Raw genomic sequence first — 25,331 nt, 5'->3', positions numbered from 1 at the left:
CCTTCTCTCCCTCTCTGTTCCTTCTAAGACAGGTTAAGACAGACATTTGTAATTTGTTCAGGGTGCTGGTGAAAGCTTGCCCACCCACCCCTGAGGACACCATCGGATCTAGTGATGCTAACAGACAGGACGCCAGGTCGGTCCATCGGATGGATGCTAAACTAGACATTAATGTGACGTTTTACCTGTAAAATACGAGGGTGAGTGACATTAAGTTTCTGGGCTGACCTGAAACACAGGATAGACACCTCAGAGGAGAGCGTAGATACCTGGAGGCTACTGCTGACATCCCTAGCTACAATGATGCTCTGGAATCAGGGATTGTCACAGAATCTATAACATGCAAGTAACGAGTAGGGGGGAGTGGGTGCATATCGAGATGATGGCAAGTGACATAACTGGGATGGAACAGCCAATAATTATGAAATTTCTTGTTAATGAAATCAAGCCTGTTGTAATTTACTGACAATTGGCTGCCCTGAATAGTGATATTGCTAGTTAAGGACATCTGTATAAAAGACCACCTTGGGGGACTACTGTCACTGTAATGTTGGAAAGTTTTGATGGATAGACAGGTAGACCAGGTGATGGTTCTGTGCATGTAACTCGGTGCAAGCAACAACACAGATTGAGATGTCTTTGGAGAGCAGAGAGCAGTGTTTTTGGTAGGGACACCACCAAATGGTCCGAGTTGAGGGTGCCGCAGCAGGTGTCTGACATCTAACCAATTTGGTGCACACGATGAGGCAAAGTAGGAATAAACCTCTCTATCCACATGTAACCTCCTGTATCACCCCAGGGGTGGCAAACTTGCCTCGTGGCCGTGCCACCCAACCTCCTGAAACCTCCCAATATGTGAGCCACCTCTAGTCCTCCTAATATGTCCTATTTTGCCACTCCCCCCTCCACTCTTTCCCATTCTTCCTTTAATTGTCCCCTAATCCTGTCCATCTCTCTGCGCCTCCTGAGTCTTGCTTACCCTAAAACCCTGACGCTTCTATAAACGGTACAATCACTACTCCTATCTTCTGTCGCTAACCCTACTGTCTAATCTAATGTAAACCCCAACCATTCCTTTGCTTTGGCCCATGGCTCGGTGCAACAACCAACTCGAGCGTCTCCTCAAGGACTTGTTCCAAGTGGATGCACCTCCCCTCGGTACGGTTTTCCAGAGGCTATGGGTTCGATTCCTGGTCTGGGCATGTAATTTTCCCACATATATCAATTATATATATATAAATAAATATAGATACACACGTCATGGCCAAAAGTATCCGGACACCCCTTCTAATTAGGGGATTTATCTGTTTCAGCCACACCTATTGCTGACAGGTATATATATATATATATATATATATATATATATATATATATATATATATATATATATATATATACATATATATATATATAAAATAAGGCACACAGCCATGCAATCTCCATAGACAAACATTGGCAGTACAATGGGCCATACTGAAGAGCTCAGTGACTTTCAACATGGCACCGTCATAAGATGCCACCTTTCCAACAAGTCAGTTCGTCAAATTTCTGCCCTGCTAGAGCTGCCCCGGTCAACTAAGTGCTGTTATTGTGAAGTGGAAACGTCTAGGAGCAACAACAGCTCAGCCGCAAAGTGGTAGGCCACACAAGCTCACAGAACGGGACTGACGAGTGCTAAAGCACGTAGTGCATAAAAATCGTCTGTTCTTGGTTGCAACACTCACTATCGAGTTTGAAACTGCCTCTGGAAGCAAGGTCAGCACAACAACTGTTCATCAGGAGCTTCATGAAATGTGTTTCCATGGCCGAGCAGCCACACACAAGCCGAAGATCACCATGCGCAATGCCAAGCGTTGGCTGGAGTGGTGTAAAGCTCGCCACCGTTGGACTTTGGGGCAGTGGAAACACGTTCTCTGGAGTGATGAATCACGCTTCACAATCTGGCAGTCCGACGGACAAATTTGGCGGTTTGGCAGATGCCAGGAGAACGCTACCTGCCCGAATGCATAGTGCGAATTGTAAAGTTTTGTGGAGGAGGAAAAATGGTCTGGGCTGTTTTTCATGGTTTGGGCTCGGCCCCCTAGTTCCAGTGAAGGGAAATATTAACTCTACAGCACACAATGACATTCTAGACAATGGTGTGCTTCCAACTTTGTGGCAACAGTTTGGGGAAGGCCCTTTCCTGTTTCAGCATGACAGATACCCATGCACAAAACGAAATCCATACAGAAATGGTTTGTCGAGATCAGTGTGGAAGAACTTGACTGGCATGCACAGAGCCCTGACCTCAACCCCATCGAACACCTTTTGGATGAATTGGAACGGCGACTGCAAGCCAGGCCTAATCGCTCAACATCAGTGCCCGACCTCACTAATGGTCCTGTGGCTGAATTGAAGCAAATACCCACAGCAATGTTCCAACATCTAGTCAAAAGCCTTCCCAGAAGAGTGGAGGCTGTTATGGAGGCAGCAGAAGAGTGGAGGCAGCAAAGGGTGAGGGGCGGGGGTGGGGAAGGGGGGGGGGGTGGAGACCAACTCCATATTTTTTCCATATTCCTGGTGTTGCCCTAGTACTTCCTGGTACCTGGTCCTGGTATGGGAACTCCATATTATTGCCCATGATTTTGGAATGAGATGTCTGAATGTGCACATACTTTTGGCCATGTAGTGTATATATGTGTGTGTGTGTGTGTGTGTGTGTGTGTGTATGTATGTATATATATATATATATGTATATATGTATATATATATATATATATATATATATATATTGTTGTGGATATGAGAATTGTGTTTTTTATTGTTGTGTAAATTGTTGTAAAAATATCGCCCTCCTTCCTCCAGTTGTGTATAAAGGTCAAAGTGCGTCCCATAATTAGGTCATAAACAATCACGTTAGCCAATCTTAGATTTCCTTCTTGTTGGTAGTTTATTTCCTTATTCTATGTAGGTTAAGGCTCTGTTCCCACTAGTTGACACTCCATTGCACCGAATTCAAATAGATAAATCCCCTTTCATTTTCATTTAATAAAGCCTCAATTGCCAACTGCATTCGCCGCAGCTATTGGGCGGTTTTCACCGCGACTCCATGAGCCACGAGGTAGGCTTGGAGAAGAAGGGGGAGGAGCCGCCGAATCCAGGGCGGAGCCAGAGAGCCCGTGCTGACCAATCAGGGCCGAGGCGAGCTCACCGATGGGTGTGTTCTAGAGGCCGGCGGCTTGATCGCCCGCGGGCGTTATAAGAAGCGCGGGGAAGCCTTTGACACAAGTGCAAAGAGAGAGTTGAGTTCGAGATACGGCAGAAGTGCGAAGTGCTAAGGGCGAAGTGCGCAGGAACAAGTGCGAAGTGGGAAGTGCCAAGTGAGAAGCGCCAAGAGAGAGTTGCACCGGAGGAGCTTCGCCGTGCAGTTTGGAACCGCGGCGGTTTTGGCGATCCCAGCTCGAGCATCGACGGCGGCTGTCCGCTTCCAGCCCGACTGATCCCCGCTGAACCTTCCTCTCCCGCCAAGCTATTCCTCCTTCCGAGCATTCCTGCCTGCAAATTCCCCATTCGTGTGAGTCCGTCTTTGTTTGTCTTGTCCTTGGGTTCCTAAGCAAGACTGAATAGGTAAGCTAGAATTTTCACTGTGTCTCCTTGATTTCTTCTGTAAATTATTTTATTATCCTTCCTTCTCCTTGGTTTCTTTTGGTTGTAAATAGCAAATAAATTATATTCGTATTTCCTACTTCTGTCTTCCTCTTCTTCACATCCGTGTCGCCTTTGTCTTTTCCCCATTGAATATCTGTGGCACGATTTGGCCCACGTTTAAGGAATCGGGTCTTACTCATTGTTAATAGTTCGGGCCGCGGCCGCCATCCGCTCGGCAAATCAACACCTTATCCGCGGTCCGTAACAATTGGTGTCTGGGAGTGAGATTCGGACCTGAAGCACGAATGGCGCGCTCAAAATTACCGGTGGCCCAAAAATTTTGTTTTATTTAAAATCTTAAATTTGGAAATCGTGCCATGGATAGTCAAGGCGGCGGGATGCCGGTGGGGGAACTAGAAGAGGGGTTAGGGGTAACCCAGGAACAGAGGGAGGAAATGGAGGAGAGCAATGGTGAGGTGGTTGAGGAGGTGTCAGGCGCGCAAAATGGCGCCCTCGCGCTTCGTGGTTACAGCGGCACCAAATTTTGCCGCGCCTGTGACAGTAGCAGCGCCGCAAATGGACTGGGGCCTATTCATGCTGCAAATGCGGGCCATCATGGAAGAGAACAGGGGGCTGGGAGACCAATTGGGAGCAATGAGGGACGAAGCGAGGGCTAATAGTGAGCGAATGGATGGCCGAATGGGGGCAATGAGGGACGAAGCAAGGGGTACCAGCGAACAGTTGGGAAATAAATTTGAGAGACTAGGAAGCAAAATGGAGCGAATCGGCAAAATTGGGGACAGAATGGGTGACCGCATGCAAAAATGTGGGGCGACCATGGATCGCATGGTGGGCGAGAAGGTCCCAAGGGTGCACGACGAGGTAACGCGGTCGAGGAGCACTGGTTGGGCGAAGTGGAGAAAAGCACGGGTAACTGGACCGGGGTAGAAAGCGCAACCCGGGGTATGGGGCAGCCGGCGACCGCTGAGGTAGAAGAGGGAAGTTTATTAAAGCCAGCGGTCGTCGTGGCGAATAAAGAAAAAGCAGTAGTGTATGATTAAAATTGAAGAGACGACGGAAGTAGCCCAGGAATCGGAGGAAGGAATGGAAACTGTACAAAGTCCCTGCTCACATCACGATGCTGTGCTTAACCCAAATGGAAGTTTGCAGGTGCGCGTGGAGAAAAGGATCCCCCAGGTGAGTCGTGCTGTGTATTGTGCGGGGAGATTTTGTGGAAGGATGTTTGGCGACGAGAATTGTCGCGCGATTGGGATCGATATGGCACCCGGGCGTTGGTGAAGGGTCCCGTGTGAGTGGAAATAGCACGCGTGTGAAAAAAAAGTGTGCGTCAAGGGGTGAGCGTGTTACGAAGCGCGAGTGTGAAACCGAGTGCGAGCGAGAATGCACGTCAGGGTGTATGGAGAGTGAGTTGGTGGTGGCGCGAATGCGAGAGGGCACAATGGAGCACGAGTGTGAAACCGAGTGCGAGCGAGAATGCACGTCGGGGTGTACGGAGTGTGACATGAGGAGTGAGTTGGTGGTGGAGCGGGTGCGAGGATGCACGTATGGGATGAACGGCGAGGGTGTGCGAGAAAGCACACCTGAGTTGGTGGTGGCGCGAGTGCGAGAGGGCACATCGGAGCGCGAGTGTGAAACCGAGTGTGGGCGAGAATGCACGTCGGGGTGTACGGAGTGTGACACGGAGAACGAGTTGGTGGTAGCGCGAGTGCGAGGGAGCACATCGGAGCACGGTAGTGGGTGGATGCAAGAGTGCACGCCCATGGTGAGTGTTACGGAGGATGTAACGGCGGAGAGGTGTGGACCGAGGTGTGCGAACGGCGAGTGTGCGCAAGAAGGTGCGCGGGAGGTGTGGTGTGTAACAGGGAGTGCGTTGGTGGAATGGACGGAGTGTGTGGGATGCACTGGAGGCGCTGAGACGCCAGGTTTTGTGAGTGTGAAATGGGTCGCGTATGCAAGTGAAGCATCGACATTGAACGGGTTAGCGTTTAGGGCGACGGATAGCCAACGCGGGCACTCGGTGCGCGTTGCGCTTTGTTGGATGTGAAGCCTCGCACGGGGCTCCCTTTGTTGGATACGAAGCCTCGCGCGGGGCTCCCTTTGTTGGATGCGAAGCCTCGCGCGGGGCTCCCTTTGTTGGATGCGAAGCCTCGCGCGGGGCTCCCTTTGTTGGATGCGAAGCCTCGCGCGGGGCTCCCTTTGTTGGATGCGAAGCCTCGCGCGGATCGATGCTGCGTCGCCACGCTTCGGGGCGTTGCGCATGATTCGGGCCTGGCCCCGCCCTGCACGGTCGAGTCCGGGCCTTGTCGGGCGAGGCGACCGGTCCAGTTCAGGGGCGAGTAGGAGGAAGCGGAACGGTGCCCCTGGTGGCGGGGATGGGGTTCCGACCGGGCGAGCCTCGGTCATCGGGCCCGGGACCGCAAGGTACCGAGCCGCGATGATGCGTGGAACCTCGGCCCGAGCATGCCTCCTCCCCAGAGTCGTGAATGCCGGATGGATCCAACTGCAGGCGACCAAACCACCCGAATTCATTGCTCGGCTTTGCGAAGCTGAGTTTTAATGATGTCATGACGCACCGAGGCTAGGATATAGCGGACTGTGATGATGGTAATAGTGTTTTTGGATTCGAAATTTTGGGATAGAAAATTTTTGATTGGTTGGAATTTGGTGTGCAAAATTGGTAGTGGAAGATACCCGATGTGATGGGATGGCAACTCTGCCATCCCTCACGACGGGGGCAAAGGAGCACTGGTTATGGGGTTTGGCAGTGAAAACTAGCCCGGGAGGGTTAGGATATCGTGTGTAGGGACTTAGAGATTGACCATAGGTAACGGTAAGGTTTAGGTAGCAACATTGAACCGGTAGTGGGGACATAGAGAGGGTAGTTGGAGTATAATGATGAGGGAGCGCAATAGTTTAAAGGGGCGACTGGGAAGCGCAAGTTCCAGAGGGGAGTAGTTAGAAGAGATGATGCCGTGTGTGTGAGGATCGAAAGTGTATTGAGCAGGGTATGAGTAAATGATTGTGAGTGTGAGTTGTAGTGAGATTGCACAGGTGTGCAACTGGACAGGTGGATGGAGCAGTGTGTGAGTGAGTGATGGTGATGTGAGTTGTGCTGACCAAATGGTCCAGGAAGGAAGGAGGGTGCAGGTGGCACCAGGTGATTGCACAGGTGTGCAACTGCAGGTGAATGGAGAATGGTTGTGTGAAATACATGGAGTGTGGAATATATGGAGTATGGAATGGATGGTCGTGGAGTGAGTATGGTGGAAACTGTGGAGTGGAGTGCATGGTGCAAAGGTGTGAATGGGGGAAGAATGGACCCCCATCACGAATACCCGGGGAGGGTAGTGTAAGTGTTAGGTAGAGGGTACAGGTAAATTGTGGTTGGATATTGGCATCTGTGGTGCGTGTGGAAGAATGGAGTTTGGATGGGTGCATTAGTGACGTGGAAATGGCTGGGCGTGTGGCCTGTTAGTGTGTGTAGTTGATTGGGCACTCCACCACTGAGAGGATGTCGGCCAGGTGAGGCCGCAGGTGGGCTCTGGGAGCCGGTAGAGTTGTTGTGGATGGGGCCCGAGGATCCGGAGGACGGACCCGGGTAGCCCAGTGCCAGAGGGCACCGAGGGGTGACAGAGCCAGGAGGGGCCTTCCCCAATTAGATAGGTTAGGTGAGGAGCAGGTAAGCTCGGAGGCAACTACAGTGGTGGAGGTGTGCAGGTGGGTAGACCTGCTGGGAGAGCCACATGCCACAGTCCTTAAATTCTGCAAGGGCACCGGGAGATGAATCGGGGGAGTGAGACCCCAAATTGAAAAGCACCACAGTTTGGTCAATGGGAATTGGTTTTTAGAACCCATAGTGTAAGTTGGCCAATGCATTGGCAGGGAAGACCCCGGGTAGTGTAAAGTGTGTTAATGTCATTTAGAAGATAGTTAGGTTTGAAATCTCCTTGCACCATTTGCATCCACTCGCCTGAGGTGACAGGACTCCACACCATGCCATGTTTTTATTATTTTATTGTGCAAATGTTTGGAATGTGAGACGCATCATGACGTGGGTGTGACATTGTGCTGTTGTTCCATCACTCCCTCCTTATGAGGATTGATGATGAATTGGGTGATGGCAAATTTTGGATAGAGGGATTGTGGTGACGAATTTGGTATAGGAGAGATATGGGGAGACGTGACAGTAGTGACGAATTTGTAAATGTGTAGATTGTTGTAAATATGGGGTAAGGGCAAGGGTAGAGTAGGTGACAGGGGGGGTGACGTACGGTAGGGACGAGCTTTTCTCCGCTCCGTCTCCATACGCACCTCGCCTTGCATTGCCTTTATTGATGTGTACCCTTATGACCTTACCCCTCGCTCACCTGTCTTTCCCCCCCACCCCCCCTTGTCTCCCACACGAGGTCTGTGCGCCACTGGGCGCCGAGGGGAGCGTGCGGGAGTCCGCCATTGTGCGCCCAAAACTCTCGCAACCACAGCTGTCTGCATCGATGCACCACCTTATGGACCACATGGCTGTGGCTGAGCACCACTTATGGACCCCATGGGTTGGGGCATGGCCCCTCTGCTGGAACCGGCCATGAAGGCCCGAGATCTTGCTGGCGGACCTTGGTCACAGGGCACCTATGCCCCACAGGTGAACCATACATAGTCGGCCCTGTGGGCCATAAAAAAAAATGGACACGTTTTGTGCACTTTTATTAATCCAAATAGGCCGCCAGCAAAGAAGATGACAACAACAGGAAGAATACCAATGGCCAGCAGAGGGAGCCGAAGAGGAAGACCAGCACCAGGGTTTGTTGTTTTTATTTTTATTGAACTATGGTGACTGTGCACCGATTGGTGCTTGAGGGTGTATTGGTGCGTTGTGGGTGCTTTCATGGTGCATCGATGCAGGGCAGACTGTCTCCCCCCCCCAAAAGAACGATCACAGGTCCTGGGTTGCGTTTTGTAAATAAAGTAGAGTCATTGTAAATAATGCGCCGCCACCGTAAATGTTTAGTTTGAAGACCATTCCGCAATTCGGTTAGTTGTGGGCGTGAATCTGTTAGGCAGGGTGCAATGGAGCAGCGGGACATATTTATTTATGTTTTAAAACTGTCACACTCAGGGTCAGGTTAAATGTAGAGGGAACTACACCTACGTGCCATACTAAACGTAAAGGTAATAGGCCCGGGACTTGCCTAAGAGGAGGAGGGTGCAGTGTTGTGGATATGAGAATTGTGTTTTTTTTTATTGTTGTGTAAATTGTTGTAAAAATATCGCCCTCATTCCTCCAGTTGTGTATAAAGGTCAAAGTGCGTCCCGTAATTAGGTCATACACAATCACGTTAGCCAATCTTAGATTTCCTCCTTGTTGGTAGTATATTTCCTTATTCTATGTAGGTTAAGGCTCTGTTCCCACTAGTTGACACTCCATTGTACCGAATTCAAACAGATAAATCCCCTTTCATTTTCATTTAATAAAGCCTCAATTGCCAACTGCATTCACCGCAGCTATTGGGCGGTTTTCACCGCGACTCCATTAGCCACGAGGTAGGCTTGGAGAAGAAGGGGGAGGAGCCGCCGAATACAGGGCGTTGGCCGCCCCTCGTCATCAAGGACGGGGCCAGAGAGCCCGTGCCGACCAATCAGGGCCGAGGCGAGCTCACCGATGGGCTTGTTCTAGAGGCCGACGGCTTGATCGCCCGCGGGCGTTATAAGAAGCACAGGGAAGCCTTTGACACAAGTGCAAAGAGAGAGTTGAGTCAGAGATACGGCAGAAGTGCAAAGTGCTAAGGGTGAAGTGCGCAGGAACAAGTGCGAAGTGGGAAGTGCCAAGTGAGAAGCGCCAAGAGAGAGTTGCACCGGAGGAGCTTCGCCGTGCAGTTTGGAACCGCGGCGGTTTTGGCGATCCCAGCTCGAGCATCGACGGCGGCTGTCCGCTTCCAGCCCGACCGATCCCCGCTGAACCTTCATCTCCCGCCAAGCTATTCCTCCTTCCGATCATTCCTGCCTGCAAATTCCCCATTCGTGTGAGTCCGTCTTTGTTTGTCTTGTCCTTGGGTTCCTAAGTAAGACTGAATAGGTAAGCTAGAATTTTCACTGTGTCTCCTTGATTTCTTCTGTAAATTATTTTATTATCCTTCCTTCTCCTTGGTTTCTTTTGGTTGTAAATAGCAAATAAATTATATTCGTATTTCCTACTTCTGTCTTCCTCTTCTTCACATCCGTGTCGCCTTTGTCTTTTCCCCATTGAATATCTGTGGCACGATTTGGCCCACGTTTAAGGAATCGGGTCTTAGTCATTGTTAATAGTTCGGGCCGCGGCCGCCATCCGCTCGGCAAATCAACACCTTATCCACGGTCCGTAACAATATTATATATATATATATACATATATATATATATATAAATAAATATATATTGTTGCGGATTCGGGGGTCGGCACTCCCCTTACCAAGGGGGGGTTAATCCCCTTGTATTTTAAGCTGGCCGTCCCCCAATCCTGGAAGCTTTGACGCTCCTTCCGGTCGGAATTAGCAAGGGTGATTGGTCAATTAACTCCCAAATACCTACTTACTAACCCGACCATAAAGCAGGGAAATAACTCCCGCTCGAACCACGGATAAGATGGAAATTGCCGAGCGGTTAGCAATCCGCGGCCCGAGCCATTAACAAAGACTAACCCGATCCTGAGCGGTTTCCAAATCGTGCCACAGGTACTCAATCGAGAAAAGACCAAAACGATCGGATAAGAGGAAACCAGAGTAAGGGAAGAACAAAGAGTGGGTTTATTACAAATGTACAAGAAAAGAGGAAACAAAAGGATGTACAAGGAGAATAAGAAAAAGCATGACACAGGGCAGGCTTACCTATACAGTCTTAACTTATTACGACCCCAGGACGAACAGACACACTCACACGGGATTGTAGTTGTAGGGGAGGAAGGTCCAGGCAGATGGTCCAGGCGATGGGATCCGGCTCCGGTCCACTCCAGTCCAGGCTCCGGTTCCGCGGGCGAAACCCGGCAGGCAGCTTCGCGCATATCATCGGACGCAAGCGGACCTTACGTATCTCGGGGTTACATATATCGGGGGGACTGGGATGCGGCGTAGGTAATACGTAGCTCGTGCCAGCTCTCTCTCTCTCGCCCGATCAATGGCTTGTATCACAGGCAGTTCGTGCAATCAGCGCCTTTCCTCACAAGTCCTTTACAATCAATGGTCCCCTGCGCAGTCCGTTACAATCAATCGTCCCCTGCGCAGTTCGTTCAGCAAGGAGTTCGTGGCGCATTCCCTTACGATCAGCATCCCCCGGCACAGCCGGTAAAAGGGCGTCGCGCTTGCGCTTATATAACGCGCTTTGAGATCAATGCGCGCACTTCGAAACCACGCCCACCAGTGAGCTCACCTCAGCCCTGGTTGGTTGGCGAGGGCTTAACTGCTCCGCCCTTGATGGCTCGTTGACAGGGCCACACCTTGTTCTCATGTCCCGCCCCCTTTTTCCTCAAGCTTGACTGCGTGTTGAATGGCATTTGGGGCGAGCGCTAAGGCGTCGGTGAAGGCTCAATGCAGCGAACGCTTCTGGCAAGCAGAGGCGCGTAATAGAATTGGGAGAGAGAGATTGGAAAGGAAGCGAATGGGGCCTATCTTATTTGATTAATGCAAAGCAGATTCAACTATTGGGAACACGACTTATCTGACACATAATAAGGAAATAACTAAAGTTCCTATGGTGGCCTACGTGGTGCATATGGACTAACTATGGGTGCGACCTTTAACCTTTTAAATGATGGAATATTATTTACAAGAATTATTTACAAAGTGAGGGTTCTAAAAACCGCAACACTGCACCCTCCTTTCCTCAAGACCCAGCCCGGGCCGAAACAACTTTAACTTAGTGTGACACTTAGGTGTGGTTACCCTCTACTTTTAACCTCACCCTGAGTGCGACAGTTTTAACACTAAATATGTCGCGCCTGCTGCATTGCATTCTACCCAACAGCCTCATGCCCACAGACTAACCGAATTGCGGAATTATTTTGAAACTACACATTTAAGCCGGTGGGGAGCATTATTTACAAAAACACTAATTATTTACAACTACACCCAGGACCTGTCTTTTGTGGGAAGAGAAAAGATCTTTTTGAAAAGAGGAAAATCACTGCACTGCACTGATACACCATACCATATGTACCAATATGCACCAATAATAAAAATGCACCAAAAGCACCAAAAAGCACCATCATCAAAATGCACACTTAAAAAAACATTTTAAAATAATCAATGATGTCTGATGTCTTCTTGCTTGTCTGCTGGGCGGATGCTTCTGGTTGTCTTGATCTTCTTGCTTGCTGTCTATTTAATAATAAGAAAGGGCACAACCCGTGTCCGCTTTTTATTATTTCTGGCCAGCAAGGCCAACTTAGGTGGTCCACTGCTGGGCATAGATGCCACTCTGAAAACACAGAGGTCCGCAACCAGACACCACTGGCAACAATGGTCGGTCCCAGCAGAGGTGCCAGGCCACAGTACTTGTGGTCCATAAGGTGGTGCTAGGCCACAGAACGTGTGGTCCATGAGTGGTGCTAGGCCACAGAATGTGTAGTCCATATGGTGCATCAGTGCAGGCCGGAGGCAGCAAGGGTGCGGGCGCACAACTGTGGTCACCTGCACACTCCCCCCCCCCCCCCCCGGGCACAACAGAACAATGGTCCGTGAGTGGGGAAGGAAGGACAAGCAGATCAGCGGACAGGGGCGCAAGGGTACACACCAATACAAAGCAATGCAACATGAAGGGCGCGGGAGAGCGAGCCGAGAAAGCTCGTCCCTAACCGTTCGTCACCCCCCATGATACCTACTCTACCCTTGCCCTTACCCGTATTTACACAATTTACAAATTCGTCTCTAACGTCTTGTCTTTCCCATTCCCTCTAATACCAAATTCCTCCCCAATCCCTCCCAAGAAGGAATGGATGGAATCACAAACAATGTCTCACCCACGTCATGATGCGTCTTTCAATTCCCAAATGTCTGCAAAATATGGTGTGGAGTTTATCACCTTGGTGAGTGGATGCGGATGGTGCGAAGAGATTTTCTCCTATCTATGCTTCTAAATGACATTAACTCTTTACACTCCACCCAGGGTCTTGCCCTGCCAAACTATTGCCCATCTTACACTATGTGGTTCTAAAAACCAATTCCCATTGCACATACTGTGGCGCTCACCAAATTTAGGGTCTCACTCCCCCGAGTTTTCATTTCTGTGCCCTTGCACAACTTCAGGGCTGGGTCCTGTGGCTCACCAGCAGGTCCGCTCACCTGCACACCTCTGCCATTGTACGTCGCCACCCGAGCTTACCTGCTCCTCGCCCTAACCTGGCGAAGGCTCTCTGGCTCCCTTACCCTGCTACCGCCCTCTCTGGCGTCGGGCTACCTGGGTCCTTCTCTGGATCCTCGGGCCCCATTGAACTCCAACTGGCTCCCAGAGCCTACCTGCGGCCTCACCTGGCTGACAGACTACCAGTGGCGGAGTGCCCATTTAACCATATGTACTAACAGGCCACACGCCCAGCCATTCCATACACTCATGCACCCATCCAAGCAGTACTCTGCTACTTTCAGCCCCACAGATGTCAATATCCAACCACAATTTACCTACTCCCTCCACCTACTTTTAAACTACCCTTCCCAGGTATTCGTGAAGGGGTCCATCCTTCCCCCATCCACTCCTTCGCACCATACACTCCACTCCACGTATTCCACACTTCCACTCCACACCATTCATTCCATACCATTTATTCCACTTTTACACACACACACACACACACACATCTCTCTCGAGCATTGCCTCACTTCATCACCCTCACCACAAAGAACTTCCATACGCAATGCCTCATTTCTGCCAAAACTTCAAGCTCATACACAGACATACAGCATCATCTGGCTATCTATTGCCCTTCTAAGATTAGTGCTTCCCTGTCACCCCTTATACTATTGCACATCCCACGTCGTTATCAACCAAACTAATCGACTCTACGTCCCCACTACCTGTAAAAAGTCACTACTTAACTCTCAAGTCACCTATGGTCATCTCTAGTTCTCTATACATTTATCCTAACCCTCCCGGGCTAGTTTGGTACTGCCACCCCATAAACCTAAAGCTCCTCTGCCCAAACAATACAATGTGAGGGATGGTAAGTCCACCATCCCTCTACATCGGCATTATTTTCAACTATCGCCATTAGTCCACTATACTTGAGCCTCTTGGTGTGAATGCATTGTCATTACAGCTCGGCTTCGCAAAGCCAGCTATTCGTGCGGATGGTCAGTCTCCTGGAGGTTGGGTCCGTCCGGCATCGATTCTGGGGAGGGGGCATACTCGGTCCAAGATTCCAAGGTCCATCTCGGTGCGGAGCCTTGCGGTCTCCGGCCCGATGACCCAACCTCACCTGGTCGGAACACCGCCCCCGCCAAGGGGCGCAGGTCCGACCCGGCCGTTCTCCCCCGGAATCGCGCCGATCACCTGAACGACGCGGCACCGACCATACAGGGCAGGCCCCGGCCCGAATCGTGCACGGCGCTCCGTGCAGGAGCGACGCGGCTACGATCCCGGCCGGCCCCCGCAGCACACAAAGCGCACCATGCCCCGAGAGCTCTCGTCGGCTAAACGTCGGCCTAACCGCTGCCCCAGTCAACGTCGATGCTCGGATTGCATTCTCATACCACGCGTTCCGTTCTACACTCATACATCTCGGTGCTCCAATGCCTCTCATACAACCCACGCATTCGATCACCGCACACTCTCGTGCACACCACCCAGGAACACTCATTTCGCTCACAGACTTCGTTACACACTTGACCACCGCACATCTCCTTGCACACCTTGGCGCACACTCCTCGGTTACATCCTCTGTAACACTCACAACGGGTGTGCACTCTCTTGGTACACACCCACCCAGCGCACACCTACCCATGGGTGTGCAATCTCTCGTCGCACACCCAATAACGCGCTCTGGTGTGCTCTCCCACACACTCGCCACAACCAACTCAGGTGTGCATCCTCGCACACGCTCCTCATCCATCCCACACTCTGTGTCGCACTCACCCTCACACTTACACTCCCTTGTGCATTCATCCTCACTTTCGTTCTCTGTTTCACATTCATCACACATACACTCCGATGTGCATTCACTTGCGCACTCGGTAACACACTCGCGCTCTGGTGCCATTCGCACACGAGCGCCATTCGCTCTCACACAGCGCACAAAGGACCTTCCACGAACGCCCGGGTGCCATCTGGATCCCAAGCGCGCGAACAATCTTCTCGCGCCAAACACTTTTCCGCAAAACCTCTTAGCACCATATACAGCCCGACTCACCTTGGCGCTTCCTCTTATTCGCTCCACCACCTGCAAATCTTTATTCGGGTTAAGCACGGCATCACGATGCGAATACAGACTTTGAGCATATTCCATTTCTGCCTTCCTCGAGTGCTTTTCTATGTCCGTCTCTTCCACCCCAATTTCCACTATTGGTTCGATTTCTCTTCCTAGCCCAACGACCGTCGGCGCGCTTAAAAATTTTTCTTTTAATTCTGTGGCCGTTGGCTTTTCTATACCCCGGGTCGCGATTTCTATACCCGTCCACGTGACCATGCCTTGCTCAACGTCGCTCAACCCGCGCTCCTCTAGTCGCGCTACCTCGTCACGTACCAATGTGCTCCTCCCACTCGACATGCGGTCTATGTTCTCCCCCAATGCTTTTATTTCACACCTGGATTCCTGCCTCATCTTTTCCCTGTCGCTCCTCTCCATTTTTTCATGTTTTCATCATGCTTGCCCATTAAGGCCCTCATTTCAGCCATAAATGATTGCATGTCTTTTAACATTGGTACAGTGGGCTCGGCTCTCAGCGCCGCCATTTTATGCACCTGCAACCCCCACTACCGCACCTTCTTCCATTCCCTCTTCCATTACTCCCACTTCTTCCCTGGGGTCCTGGGTCGACTCTAACCCTTCTTCTACCTCTTCATTTCCCCCCACCGGCATCCGATCGCCTTCACTATCCATGGCACGACTCAATTTGGATCTTTTAATAAAAATTTCGGCCGCTCAAAATTTTGACCAAATTTTTTTCAGATGTATTAAAATTTGGTTCGGGTCCAATCCCACTCCCAGACACCAATTGTTGCGGATTCGGAGGTCGGCGCTCCCCTTATCAAGGGGGGTGTAATCCCCTTGACTTTTAAGCTGGCCGTCCCCCAATCCTGGAAGCTATGACGCTCCTTCCGGTCGGAATTAGCGAGGGTGATTGGTCAATGAAGTCCCAAATACCTACTTACTAACCCGACCATAAAGCAGGGAAATAACTCCCGCTCGAACCGCGGATAGGATGGCAAATGCCGAGCGGTAAGCGATCCGCGATCCGAGCCGTTACCAATAAAACTAAACCCGATCCTGAGCGGTTCCGAAATCGTGCTACAGGTACTCAATTGGGAAAAGACTAAAGTGATCGGAGGGAGAGGAAACCAAAGTGTAGGAAGAACAAATAAGGGTTTATTTTTTATGTACAAAAACCCAAAGAGGAAACGAAAGGAATATACAGGAGGAAGAAGAAACAAAAGGACACAGGGCAGGCTTACCTATACAGTCTTAACTTATGACCCTGGACAAACATACACACTCACACGGATGGTAGCTAGTAGGGGTGGAAGGTCCAGGCAGATGGTCAGGCTCCTCGTCCGGTCCTGACTCGTGCCGTGGTGGTGATGGAGGCAGGCTGGCAGCACGCCGTGTGTCGTTGACCACAAGCGGACCTTACAGATATATCGGGGGGACTGGGATGCGGCATACGTAATACGCAGTTCGTGTAAATGCTCTCTCTCTCTCCCAATCAATGGCTCATATCACAGGCAGTTCGTGCAATCAGCGCCTTTCCTCACAAGTCCTTTACAATCGATGGTCCCCTGCGCAGTCCGTTACAATCGATCGTCCCCTGCGCAGTTTGTTCAGCAAGGAGTTCGTGGCGCAGTCCCTTACGATCAGCATCCCCTGGCGCAGTCCGTAAAAGGGCGTCGCGCTTGCGCTTATATAACGCGCTTTGAGATCAATGCGCGCACTTCGAAACCACGCCCGCCAGTGAGCTCACCTCAGCCCTGGTTGGTTGGTGAGGGCTTACTGGCTCCGCCCTTGATGGCTCGTTGACAGGGCCACACCTCCTTCTCGTGTCCCGCCCCCTTTTTCCTCGAGCTTGACCGCGTGTTCAATGGCATTTGGGGCAAGCGCCAAGGCGTCGGTGAAGGCTCAATGCAGTGAACGCTGCTGGCAAGCGGAGGCGTGTAATAGAATTGGGAGAGAGAGATTGGAAAGGAAGCGAATGGGGCCTATCTTTTTTTTTTTCTTTTTTTTTTTGTATACTGAATCGAGGCTCGTGTATTTCATTAATGCAACGCAGATTCAACTATTGGGAACACGGCCTTATCTGACACATAATAAGGAAATAACTAAAGTTCCAATGGTGGTCTACGTGGTGCATATTGACGAACTATGGGTGCGACCTTTAACCTTTTAAATGATGGAATATTATTTACAAGTATTATTTACAAAGTGAGGGTTCTAAAAACGGCAACAATATATATATATATATATATATTGTTACGGACGCGGTTTAGATGTTATTTTGACCGAGCGGTTGGTATGACCGCGACCGAACAGTTATTCCCCGACTAGACCCCGATTCCACCCAGACGTTGACCAAATCGCGCTATGCTAAATCAATGATGGAAAGGACACAACGACTGGGATAGATGAAACGACGCAAGGGGTACAGTTCTCAAGACCTCCGGAGGAGGGTATAATTACAGTGGTGGAGAAAAGGGGGGTAGATTACGCGGTAGTGAGGTAAAGACACAGAAGAGATAGGCACTTAAATACAGTCTTATCTTATCCCAGACAGACCACAGACAAACGGAACAAGGCTGACTTACACAGGGATTGATGGCAGGAAGGGACAGGTAGTCGATAGCACAAGGTGCACCTTGGCTCGGGGACAGGATAAAGCACGGTCCAGTCCAGAGATGCGGGGAGGCCTCACAGCGCTCGGAGGGTACGTCTTGCTTGCTCCAAGCTCAGCGCGCATCTGACGTCACCTCCCTCTTCCTGTGCATGCTCAGCGGGGAGTGACACGCCCTCGGCTGGTTGGCTCCGCCCCCCTGGGGCCGGTCCGCCGATTCCATTGGGTGCGGGGATTACCGGGCTCCGCCCTTGACGAGGAGCTGACAGGCAGCCCCTATTTGGTAACCCCGTCGAGCACATGTTCGATGGCGGCTCGTTGGGAAGGCCTCATGCCCTCCCAACACCCCCTACCAACCAAGCCGGAGTGAGGACGCGCACTCCCTGTGCACGCCGCCGCCGTTGCTGTTGTTGTTGTTGTTGCTGAACCGTGAGGAAGAGCTGCGGGGAGGTATTGGGAGGTCCTAAACTTCCTAACGGTGCCATACAATCACATTCTGGTGCAACGAAGGGTCAGAATTAATGGAAACGAGTCCTTAACTGAGATAGACTAAGAATAACTAGCAAGATGGCCTATAGTTGTCTTACATGAGATGCGGTGAACCTGGGCACGACATTTATTGGGGGAAATAGGGGGAGGTCGGGTCTACAGAGTGTTGTTTACAGAAAATGGGACCAGGGAATGGGGGATTGGGGATAGTTGGGAAGTATTGAGGAAATAGGGGAATATTTACAAGCGGATATGGATGGATGCAAATCCCATATCCGCAACATTGCACCGTTCTCTACCTCGGGGCGTCCCGACCCGATAAATTTTTACCTACTTTAGTGTGGCACTCAGATGTAGTTCCCTCTACTATTAACTCAACCCTGAGTGCGACAGTTTTACAGATGTTCACAAATGAGTAAATATGTCCCCCTGCGACGTTGCACCCTTCTCCTAACAGAAACACACCCACAGGATAACCGAATCGTGGAAAGCATCCTCAAACTAAACATACAGCCGGTAGGGAGCCTTATTTAGACAACACTGATATTTACACTACGATCCAGGACCTGTTCTTTGAGGAACACATGCAGATGTTATGCATAGGGAGAGCACGCATGCCAGCATCGATACACCAACCCACGAGTGCCCTGTGGCCCTACGCCCTTTAATAATGTGCAGAGCACCCCGTCCAAGCACCAAAAGCACCATCCAGTGCACCAATAAAGTGTTCAATAAAAATGCACAATTAAGTGTCCATGGTCACCGGTGGTGTCGCAGCCGGCCGATGTTCTGCCGCTGGTCTTGCCTTCTTGGAGTGCACTTGGCCTTCTGGCTTCTTTAGAAATAAAGAAAGGCACCAACCGCATCCATTTCTTAATTGTGGCCGTCAGGGGGCCAACTAAAAGTGGTTCACCTGTATGGCATAGGTGCCACGTTTACCCAGAGGTCCATCAATGGGTGGTGCTTGCCCGCAAAAGAACTGCGGTCCATGGTGGGCGGCCACAAAAATTGCGGTCCATATGGTGTATCGATCCAGGCAGCAAGCAGCGGAAGTACAGGCCCACAACTGCGGAGCCAGCACCTCTCTCTCCTCTCTCTCTGCCCCAAAGCCAGATCCTCGGAGCTGGGAGACAAAAGAAGACAAGTGAGTAAGGTGGTAAGGGCGCAAAAGTGCACGCAATTCAAGGTAATGCACACTGGGGGCACATGGGAACCAGGTGAGACAGGTACGTTCCTACCGTACGCCCCCCCCCCCCCACCAGGTAACCTACATTGCCCCTCCCTTACCCCTTACTGTATCCACAAAACACAACACTACCCATAAACATCTACTTTACACATCAACAACGTCCCTACTGTCTTCCCCGTTCCTCCCATAAACCAAATTCGTCTTCTCTCCCTCCTAACCAATCAAATTTGCCATTTCCAACTCTCATCAAAATTTGCCATCACCAATTCATCATCAGTCCCTCCTAAGGAGGGAGAGATGGAATCACCCCAATGTCTCATCCACGTCGTGATGCGTCTCACAAATCCAAACAGCAATTCTCACTTCCTGCAACACAAAACAAAGAAAACACAGGTGTGGAGTCATCATCATCACCTCAGGTAAGTGGCTGCGTATGGTGCGACAGGTTCATCAATCCTAACTATTTCCGAAATGACTTTAACAACTTTACATTACCCAGGGTCTTTCTCCTGCCAAACCATTGGCCCACTTACACTATGGGTTCTAAAAACCAATTCCCATTGACCAAACTGTGGTGCTTCTCAAGTTGGGGTCTCACTCCCCCGATTCATCACTCGGTGCCTCCGCACAATTTCGGTGGCTGGGTCGTGTGACGCTCCCAGCTGGTCTACCCACATGCACACCTCCACCACTGCAGTTGCCTCCCGAGCTCACCTGCTCCTCACCCTAACCTAACTAACTGGGGAAGGCCCTCTCGCACTCTCACCCCCTCAGTGCCCTCTCTGGCACGGGCTGCCCGATCCACACCCGGGATCCTCAGGCACCCACTGACACTAACGGCTCCCAGAGCCCACCTGCGGCCTCACCTGGCCGACATCTAACAGTGGCGGAGTGCCCAACCATTCACACTCATACTAACAGGCCACACGACCAGCCAATTTCACCACACCAATGCACCCATCCACAATACCATTCTGCAACCGCACCACAAATGCCAATTTCCAACCACAATTTACCTATACCTTCTAACTATTCTTTAAACTACCCTCCCCGGGTACTCGTGAAAAGGGGGTCCACTCTTCCCCCATCCACACCTTCGCACCATGCACACCACTCCGTACCACTTACTCCAACTCTCTCCACACCACTCATTCTCTGCTCCATATATTCCACACACCTGCACTTGCACACCTGTGCTCTCATACTTGGTGCCGCCTGCACCCTTCTCTCCCCCAAGCGCATTTGCGCTGATCCACAACACTCACTACTCATACACTGCTCCACACACCTGTCCAGTTCTCACACAGCATCATCTCATCTAACTACTCCCCTCTGAAACTTGCGCTTCCCAGTCGTCCCTTTAAACTATTGCGCTCCCTCGTCATTATCATCCACTCTAATCTACCTGCGTCCCCTCTACAGGTATCCTTGTCACTAACTAACCTTAACGTTACCTAATGTCATCTTCGCTAGATCCTTACACACAATATCCTAACCCACCCGGGCTAGTTTTCACTGCCATACACCCCATAATCTATAGCGCATTTGCCCCATTCATGGGAAGGGTGGCAGGGATGCCACCCTTACCCACCGGGCCCATCACTCATCAATCCCCCAGTCCTCTGGCACTAATAAGCCCCCCTTATTCAAAGGTACTGGGTCCCGCCTCGGCATCTAAAGCCGAGGCAATCCACGGGGGCGCCTGCTCGCCGGTGTAAGGCCTTCTAGTTTCCCGGGGTCTGGCGGGGGGGGGGGGGGGTGTCTGGGGTCGGCTAACCCGCTCCCCCCTGGGCGGAGTTAAGGACCTCAACCGCCGGGGATCATCCCGGCGCATGGCTCGACAGTGCCGCGCCAGGTGACCCAGACGGTTGCAAGTATAGCACCTCACCTGATAAGGTGCTTGTCTCCGGAATTCCAAATTTCCCCCCCTGAAGGTCCGAATTGGATTACCCGCTCGTGGTCCACCGCGGGCCACTTCCGGGGCCGCCTGCCATGGTCCAGGTCCCGCCAGGCGCTGGTCCACCAGCCTCCGGACCATGCCCGCCAGGTCAGGACTCACGTCGGGGGCGGGCCCCCAAGGGGGTCCTCCCTCCATCGGGGGTCCCACCTGGCGGACCGCCACTGTGTGACGCTCACTCCCCCGGGCCAGGGGCCTCGCTGCTTCCCAACGGGCTGCAGCGTCAGCCACCTGGCTCAGAGTCTGCGGGCGCCACATGGCGAGCTGTTGCCGGAGCTCAATATCCGGGAGGGCCTGGATAAAATGGTCCAGCGCCAGGCTTTCCCGGGAATCCGCTGCCATGTTAGCATGTGCGATCCCCACTGCGCGGCGAATGTCGTGGGCAAGTTCCCCGATGGCTTCCTGGTGCTTGCGTTTTCACAGCGCGAGCTGAGCTTTAACAAGCTCGCTCTGCTGTTCAATGCCGAATCGATTAATCAGGGCGTCGCAGAGGGCTGGCAGGGTGAGAGCACCCGGTGGTAATGCCGTCAGCACCTCTGCCGCCGCGCCGCGCAATGCGGCCACCAGGTGTACTCCACCTTCGTCCTCACCCCAACCGTTGCCCTTACACACACAGTCAAACTGCGCCAGGTACGCGCGTAGATCACTCTTGCCGTCATACGGCGCGAGTGCGACCTTGTGGGACCACCTCGTATGCGAGTCGTTGCCTGCCTGCCGGACCCCGTGCGTCGCCCCTTGCGGGGTCAGCGCGGGGCCGAACCGGCCGGGCCCCCACAGTACATTACCCCCAAGGGGCTCCCGTGCCTCCCCTGTCCCTCTAAAAACTACCCCTGTTGGTGTCGATGCATGGGTCACACTTCCGCAACCCGCTACCCATTCCATACCACCACAACCTTGCTCACTCACACCTCGCACCTCTCCCATCACCGGACCCTCTCGCTCGCACCCTCGTTCCATACCCTCCGGACCAGCCATACACCTCACTCTTGGCCTCTCACGAACATCCGGGTCCATCTCGACCCCCAAGCTTATTAAATCACCTGGCGCATCATACGCACGACCATATTGGTCACCACTTACACCGGGTCCTCTTTCTCTTCGCTTCTCCTCCATCACCTGCGAATCCCTCATCCAGTTAATGAGCACATCATCACGATTCGAACACAGACTTTGGACCAATTCTTTCACTTCCTCTTTGATCTCTTTCTTATCCTCTCTCCGTCGCTTCTTAATTTCGCTCACCCCTTCTTCCACTTCTTCTAATTTCTGCTTCACCTCCTTCATCTCCTCGTGCGCCCCCTTAAGTTCTTCCTCTAACTCCACCTTATTTTTTTCTATGTGCTCCCGCACCTCCCGCTCTTTAACCTCCATCACCTCTACCACCCTGTTCATTTTCCTCATCAGGTCCTCATGTACCGTCTGACACTCTTTTTTAATTACCCCTACATCTTTTTTCATCTCCTTCTGTGTCGATTTTTAACCCTCTATTACCGCTGTGTTCTTCTTTACCTGGCCCCCAACTCCTTTTGTCCCACTGTCAGTTGTTCTACTCCCAGCGTCAACTCCTCTATACCACCTTGCAATTTTACAGTCCCCTTTCTCACCTCCTTCTCCATGCGCTCCTTACAGTGCCTCACCTCCTCGCGCACTCCTCCGACCTCCTCACTCACACCTCTTCTGATCTCCTCTCCCATCACTTGCATCTCCTGCCCAGATGCCACCCTCATCTGCTCCATTTCCTCCCTGTGAGCATCCAATTTAGTTTCTACCCCCATTCTGACCCCCTCTATCTGCTGCCCCATTTTTTTAACTTCCCTTTCTGCTTGGTCCCTCATGTCCCTCAATTTGCCTTCCATACTGTTTTCTAACCCCTCTAACCCCTTTTTCATCCCTTCCATTTGATTCTCTTGAGCGGCCATTCTGTTTTCTACCCCCGTTAACCCATGTTTCACCCCTTCTATTTGATTCTCTTGAGCGGCCATTCTGTTTTCTACCCCCATTAACCCATGTTTCACCCCTTCTATCCCATTGTCTAACCCCTCAAATTTCTTGTCTAATCCCTCAAATTTCTTGTCTAATCCCTCAAATTTCTTGTCTAATCCCTCACCGGTACCCCTCGCTTCGTCCCTCATTACCCCCATTTGGCCCTCCAATCGCTCACCCAGTCGCTCAATTTGGCTCCCCATACTCATCTGTACAGCTGCCTGTAGCTGCGCAATGAGGGCCTGCATGTCAATCCCTCCCACTTGTGCAGCGGGCGCGGCCGCCGTAGCCATCTGCGAGGCGCCATTTTGCGCGCCCGTAACCTCGTGCGCGAGGATGCCATTTTGCGAACCTGCCGCCCTCACTGCTTCGCTCTCCTCATGTCCCTCAATTTGGTCCTGGATCGACCCTGCCTCACTCTCCTCTACCGGAACCCAGCCGTCTTGATCTGCCATAGCGCGACTTTCAAAATTCGTGTTTTTTGTAAAACAAAATCAAATTTCGGTGTCTTTATAATTTTGACCAAATTTTTTCCTAGATGTTTTTAAAAAAAAATTTGGTTCGGGCCTCGAATCTCACTCCTCGACACCAATTGTTACGGACGCGGTTTAGATGTTATTTTGACCGAGCGGTTGGTATGACCGCGACCGAACAGTTATTCCCCGACTAGACCCCGATTCCACCCAGACGTTGACCGAATCGCGCTATGCTAAATCAATGATGGAAAGGACACAACGACTGGGATAGATGAAACGACGCAAGGGGTACAGTTCTCAAGACCTCCGGAGGAGGGTATAATTACAGTGGTGGAGAAAAGGGGGGTAGATTACACGGTAGTGAGGTAAAGACACAGAAGAGATAGGCACTTAAATACAGTCTTATCTTATCCCAGACAGACCACAGACAAACGGAACAAGGCTGACTTACACAGGGATTGATGGCAGGAAGGGACAGGTAGTCGATAGCACAAGGTGCACCTTGGCTCGGGGACAGCATAAAGCACGGTCCAGTCCAGAGATGCGGGGAGGCCTCACAGCGCTCGGAGGGTACGTCTTGCTTGCTCCAAGCTCAGCGCGCATCTGACGTCACCTCCCTCTTCCTGCGCATGCTCAGCGGGGAGTGACACGCCCTCGGCTGGTTGGCTCCGCCCCCCTGGGGCCGGTCCGCCGCTTCCATTGGGTGCAGGGGTTACCGGGCTCCGCCCTTGACGAGGAGCTGACAGGCAGCCCCTATTTGGTAACCCCGTCGAGCACATGTTCGATGGCGGCTCGTTGGGAAGGCCTCATGCCCATGCCTCATACCAACCAAGCCGGAGTGAGCACGCGCACTCCCTGTGCACGCCGCCGCCGTTGTTGTTGTTGTTGTTGTTGTTGTTGTTGTTGTTGTTGTTGCTGAACCATGAGGAAGAGCTGCGGGGAGGTATTGGGAGGTCCGAAACTTCCTAACGGTGCCATACAATCACATTCTGGTGCACGAAGGGTCAGAATTAATGGAAACGAGTCCTTAACTGACATAGACTAAGAATAACTAGCAAGATGTCCTATAGTTGTCTTACATGAGATGCGGTGAACCTGGGCACGACATTTAATGGGGGAAATAGGGGGAGGTCGGGTCTACAGAGTGTTGTTTACAGAAAATGGGACTAGGGAATGGGGGATTGGGGATAGTTGGGAAGTATTGAGGAAATAGGGGAATATTTACAAGCGGATATGGATGGATGCAAATCCCATATCCGCAACAATATATATATATAATATATATATACTGTATATATATTGTTGCGGTTGTGCCATAAAAGCAAACTCCCTATAGTCAATTGCACGACAACATGTAGCCTGCAGTAGTCAGTTATGTTTTTATTGAATTTGGAGATTAGCCCTTTCCCATTGTATAGTAATAGAGACCAAACATGCGTTGAGTTAAGCAGGATCTTCAAACTTTCAATGGTTAAGGGAAGCCATAACACCAGATGTGCAGAAAGGCATGGCCAAAAGCACGGCCCATGTGACCAATGGCGAGCCGGGAACCCGTCGCCATGATGCGATAAGCCTCAGCCAATGGGAGGCTC

General features: G+C 51.4%; 1 protein-coding gene across 1 annotated transcript in view; it reads left to right on the top strand.

Moving 5' to 3' along the window:
* LOC137432243 (ras association domain-containing protein 10) overlaps nt 1-25,331 on the top strand; it is a 45,367-nt gene that overhangs the window by 1,027 nt on the left and 19,009 nt on the right. The gene's annotated exons all lie outside the window — the stretch shown is intronic.

Source organism: Myxine glutinosa, chromosome 8, assembly GCF_964187855.1.
Source record: "Myxine glutinosa chromosome 8, kmMyxGlut1.1, whole genome shotgun sequence".
Lineage (NCBI taxonomy): Eukaryota > Metazoa > Chordata > Myxini > Myxiniformes > Myxinidae > Myxine > Myxine glutinosa.
The sequence above is the reverse complement of the archived record's forward strand: the minus strand, read 5'-3'. Positions and strand labels throughout refer to the sequence as shown.